At 39.9% G+C, this 5,709-nt stretch overlaps 1 pseudogene; it reads right to left on the reverse strand.

Annotated features, from left to right (window-relative positions):
- Positions 1–290: 290 nt before the first annotated feature.
- Positions 291–4,554, reverse strand: LOC148041117 (asparagine--tRNA ligase, cytoplasmic 1-like; annotated as a pseudogene).
- Positions 4,555–5,709: the final 1,155 nt, after the last annotated feature.

Here is a 5,709-nt window from a genome sequence, read left to right on the forward strand (position 1 = left end):
TCTTGGATATAGAAATTACCCAAGTAATCAACCTTTGGGGAGGAGGAAGAGGAGGTGGAGTAATCAACCCCTATCATAGGAAGAGGAGGTAGCTAAACACGAGTGTTGGAATTCCTAATGTCTCAGAAGTGGACTCCCTTAGCAAAGCCACTTGTTACATGGACATCAGAGCACACCACTTAACCATTAATTTTCCATGAGGCTATATGATTATATCTCCCATGAGAACTCTCTACTCTGCATTTTGGTGGAATAAAGAGAGAAAATCCTTCTGCTTTTCGACATCATAACTAAAATTTAGCCTTGCTGGGATATCTTGGGAAAGGAATACAATCTCCGATATTCTCCATCCCTGTTGCAAAGAGAATCATCCTCTCAAAACCAAGTCCAAATCCAGCATGCTTCACAATGTTGTACTTGCGCAAATCAAGGTACTAATCATAAGGTTCTTTGGGAAGCCCCAATTATGACAACCTGCAAGCAGCATCCACACAACTCAATTGGCCATCCAGATGCACACGTGGTTGTTTCAGATATTTGAGATCTTCAAAAGGTCATGAAACCCTAGGAAGCTTTCAATTATCTCAAACTTTTTACACAAAACATGTACCTACATTCATTTGTGTGTCCTTTATGATATTCACATCTATAGTTTTTGAAAAACAAGCAATGTATAATCTTAGGATACCTTTTTTCCAAAACTTCTAGCCTCTCTTCCCTTTGATTGCCACCGACTAAATCTCCAACCTATAAAACACAGAAGGTGCTCAAGTTCGAAGACTTGTCTTTCAGGGATAAATAGTGAAATTACTTCTTCACTGCAGTGCCTATTAACTGTACATAGCCTCCATCTAGAATCCATCTCTATGAAGGCACTTTATGCAATCCCATCCAGAAATAAGATCACCATGATTCATCCCAATTTGTTCTTCTAGTTCATCACTGTCTATCACTATTTCTTTTGAGTTAAACAATTGTTACACCACATACCTTTGGCACAAGAACATCCATTACAGCCACTGTTCGTCCATCATCATTGAGATGCATGTAAAATGCCTTTATCTCCTTGAGATAATTGTATACTATAACAAGTTTCTTGTATATTTCCTTAGTCAAATACCTACAAATAAAGATGTTAAAGGCACACAATAGTCAAATGAACCTAATAGGACCATCGAGCATGACAACCCATACATTATAGGTGCACCAACCACAAGATAACAATAGTTGTAGACTTGAAACGCCTCTTCAAAGTTCCTATTGACAGACCGCACTATAAAGCTTCTAAGGACTAAGGCCTCAGCCCTTAAAACCCTTATTATTTTTTGTAAGTGGGTATATTGTTGATGGTTGGTCACTTTCATGGATCAGGCAAGGTGTTTCAAATTGGTATCTTCATGCTGCAAAGCAGAAGAAATTTTCAAACCATGTTTAAGAGCATTAGGCTTGATTCACTTTTTTCATTTATGTCTCTACATTTGTGTGCCCAGTGTGAGTGTGTCTTTGTAATAAAACACTAGCCTTTTTCCCTTTTTCTTATATGTAAGTGTGTGTGCATGCATCTAGGAGCTTCCAACAAGATTGTTTGGTAGAAAAGGTTTACAGATATATTTACCTCCTGTCTTACTATTAATCAAATTGTCCAAGCCATAACACCATTCCATAGACAGCACTTATAAACCACCCACAAATACAAGAAAATACTAGGCTGGCAAAATACAATCCTGCCTTTAGGAAATTAAACATAACCAAGAATAAAAATAGCTATTCTATAGTAGCAAGAAATGGGTACCTTTCGTGCTCAGAGGCTAGATCCATTCCCCATTTCACTTTGTTTTCAAACTTCTTACCCGTCACCTATCAACAAGCAAAGGTAGGGTCACATACACTTGACAAGCAGTCATTGCCATCCACATAAAAAGATATTTGTGGATCTCTCCACACAAACATAGCAATATTCCACCTTTTCAAGGATCTCAATTGCATCAGTGTACGTAATTCTTACAACAGGTGTAGCCGCAACAAGTCGAAGTCGGTCAATTGCTGTCTTATCAAACATCTTTGCCATGAACTCCATATCATCTAAGCAATGGTCAAGCAACCACTTGCATAAAAACCTCACACAATCTTCTGCACAGTTCATATCATCCTGGAATACCAAAACATTATCTAAGTTCATCAAAGAGGAACTTGTAGATGTATTAGACCCCCTACATCAAACACAAAGCAATATATAATAATGGTTATTTTGCATGACAGCATGTCTAGATAGAACACAAAAAGCCTCTATAAGAAGCACATATACTCCTCAACAACAAAAAGCTTCAATTTATCATGCATAGTACACACAATAACTTGCACAAAGACCATTTGTTGAATCGAAATGTTTCTTGATGACCAGATCTCTCTTGATGCCATTCAATAGTAGGTGTTAATTATGATAACTCAGAATCCAAATTCGGACCACTAAAGTCATAAAATCTATGTTTTTGCTAGAATTATAATTAGATGAACAAAATCTATTCTTAAAGTCAAATAAAATAAGGCATTAGATGCACACCACATAGTGGAAGGTGTCAGTGTTGTATTATTACCACCCAAGTCAGTCCGAATCCATAATTATAGCAGATGAACAAAATCTGTTCACAAGGTCAAACATAATAAGGTATTAGTTTAGATGCAGACCATGTAGTTGAAGGTTCCAGTGTGCTAGTATTATTACCACCCAAGTCAGGCCAGATACATGCGCCGTTCATTGAGTCATGCCAGATCCAGCATGATGGTATTATTATCACCCAAGTCATGCGAGATCCATGCACCATTCATTCACTCACAAGATTTGGCCTGTCACCTTTTACCTTCCGACTATTTCTCTTTCCTCCAGGTTATTTGGAAACTTAAATCAAAGTGCATTCAATTCAACGTAGTTTTATTATCTGGTCATCCCCTGGACATTCAAGAGCAGTTTGTCACAGATTGTGTGCTGAGTGCCACATGGCAATGCAGGACAGTTTTGCACGTACAACAGTCGGGCAGGCTGCATTAGTAGTCACATGTCGTAAAATAAGAGCACTTGGCTTTGCTCATATACAAGGACATCATTTTACAAAATTATGATATTGGCGTTTATTGCAGACCAGATCACAATGATGATGTGGTAGCTTGCCATTTTCAGCAGTGATAAGATGGTAATTTTTTTCCTTTTTTTGGTAGGTTTTTATGCAATTAGCTAAATCTGGCATAGGTTGGCGAGATTTGGTAGGCCAACTGCTATTTTGGCTGGCCCATATTTTGTGCTATAAGTAGTAGATGTTCAGCACACATTCAAATACATCTGATCGCAGATTACAGGGCTGAGACCATGCACAGATCATGGTAACTGTTGCAGACTTGGAGGTGTACAATAGGGTGGCATCATTGAAGTGGAGATACGCTGACATACGCACTACACCCATGTACATATCTATATTCCTTATTCAGCATTCTTCATATTGCAGATCTATGTTCTTCTGTCTCTTTCTCTCTCTCTCTCTCTTTCCTCTCCGTGTTCACTTTATCTCTCAATCTCAGTCATAAGCCTCTCACCGCTGCAATGTGACATGGTATCAGGGCAGCACAAAGACTAATTGATTGTGGGCAGACCTAAAGAGGAGTTTTCAACGCGACACAAGATTGCGTTTTTAGCATTTGAGGGCGAGCAAGAAGGTTGCACATCAGAACAAGGCTGAGGCGAGCATGGGTATGCAGGAAAGGAGCAATGTTGCTGATTCTACTACAAATTTTTGCTGTTCGAGAAGGAGGAAGGCTATTTTTTTGAGCCTTCAAGTGCAGATTTTACCTTTCATCACCTCCAGTGGGTGAAGAAGGTGTGGGATGAGCTATACTCAAAGGGGTTTGCTTGTGTTTTTTACAAGCATAGTAGGTGAAGATGTATTCTAAGGCCGATATATAGTTTAGGGAGATTATGGATTGGAAGATGCCCGTCCAACTGGCTCTTCCATCAAATCAAAAACTCCATGGCGAGAACTATCGCACTTGGCACATTATGATGCTTGCCATCTTGGGAGTCCTATGATTCGGCAGAGCTTGTTACGAAGGCCATTGACCGTCCTACATTGAGAGACAAGTCCAAACTTTTTGCAGACAATCATGCAAATTTGGCAAAGGCTCAAGTGCATTGGGACAAACTAAATGCCCTCATCTGCTCATTTCTCTTCTTCTCATGTACTACATCATGATTGTCCATATTGAGCACTTGACAATGGTTGAGGACATATGGTTGGAGCTCAATCAATTGTACAACCAAATGATCACTTTGAAACGGGTGTCTTTGAAGGTGCATATGGATGTTGGACCCTAACAAGTCATCTTCTATGTGGGAGCATGTGAATAAGCTGTCAAGGACATGCCATGATCAAGTGTATGGATTAGTTCTTGCTTATGCCATATGAATCCACACCCCATACAAACACACCCTTAACAGGATATCCTCAAGCCAACCATATGAACCCACCCTTTCCACATCATCATAGAACCTTCTAGAAGATACGCCATGTCTTGGTATCTAGTCTTGACTTGTCTTTCATTATACTCCCGTTGTCTAGTCGCCTTGTAGTCTCATAGTATGAGATCTTGTCTATCACTGTCTTGTATCTTGTTTATCCCTGTTGAGGGAGATTTTGTAATTCTGATATCTTGTATCCATACCTATGGTCTCGGGTTGTGGGATTCTTCATATCCTATCGAGTCCTATTGTCTATACCTACAGTCCTGAGTTATGGGATTTTTTGTATCTTGTTATCACTGTATCTTGTGCCCCTACGTGGGATTATCTTGTAATAAGAATTCTTGTAACAAATCTTGCACTAGTCTAGTCTCTCGAGCACAGTCTAGTACTCGCATAACAGTTTGGCAAGACTACTTTCTAGCCCTATTGAGCACCATGGACTTGCCCTTGAAAGAATCATGGCCTCCCTTCAAAACCTCCAACAACAAATTCAAGACTTGAATGAATGACAAGTGCAACATCAAATAGAACACCCTATGCATCTAGGCCTTGCGCTTTAAGAGATGCAAAACCAAATCCAAGACACTTAGAACAACAGAGAAAGTGATGAGATGATTCTGCATGTTTATCTGTTAGCCTGCCCTATTTTGTATGTCAATCTATCATCTCCTAATTGTGAGCTCTTGTTAGAGGATGGCAGAAGACAAAGGAGCTCTGTCAGTTTGTTCAACATTTATGTGTTAGTGCATTTCATTTTTGAGTGGCCATTGGCCCATTTTTAGGTTGCATTTTCGGTCGGCCCATTTTAGGGCAGTCGGCCAATTTTGACAGGCTGTCAGTTGGTTGGCCAAATTTAGGAGAGGGCTATTTATAGCAACCCTCTCTTGGTCACTCTCACTCACTCTTTTCTGCAGATTCAACACACACTACTCCCGTTCCTCTCCAACATTGGTGCTACCACTCATTTTAGCCTGATCTAGTGCCCTCACTAACACTCGTGGGCTACGTGCAAGGACTGATCAGTCCACATCCTTGTATTCGGCATACATTTCAGTCAGTGCAGTATTTCTTCCTTCATTCTCTGCTTTCTGTCTTTGTATTCATGTTCCTTCTTCCATTGTACACTCTCACATGGTATCATCGCCTATGTGAGAATACAAATTTGAGATCTTCTTCTGTGGTGACCGCCCCGGCTGCCCCAA

Source organism: Lygodium microphyllum, chromosome 1 (assembly GCF_053477565.2).
Source record: "Lygodium microphyllum isolate KBCC chromosome 1, Lygodium_microphyllum_v1.1.10, whole genome shotgun sequence".
In the NCBI taxonomy this organism is placed as follows: Eukaryota; Viridiplantae; Streptophyta; class Polypodiopsida; order Schizaeales; family Lygodiaceae; genus Lygodium; species Lygodium microphyllum.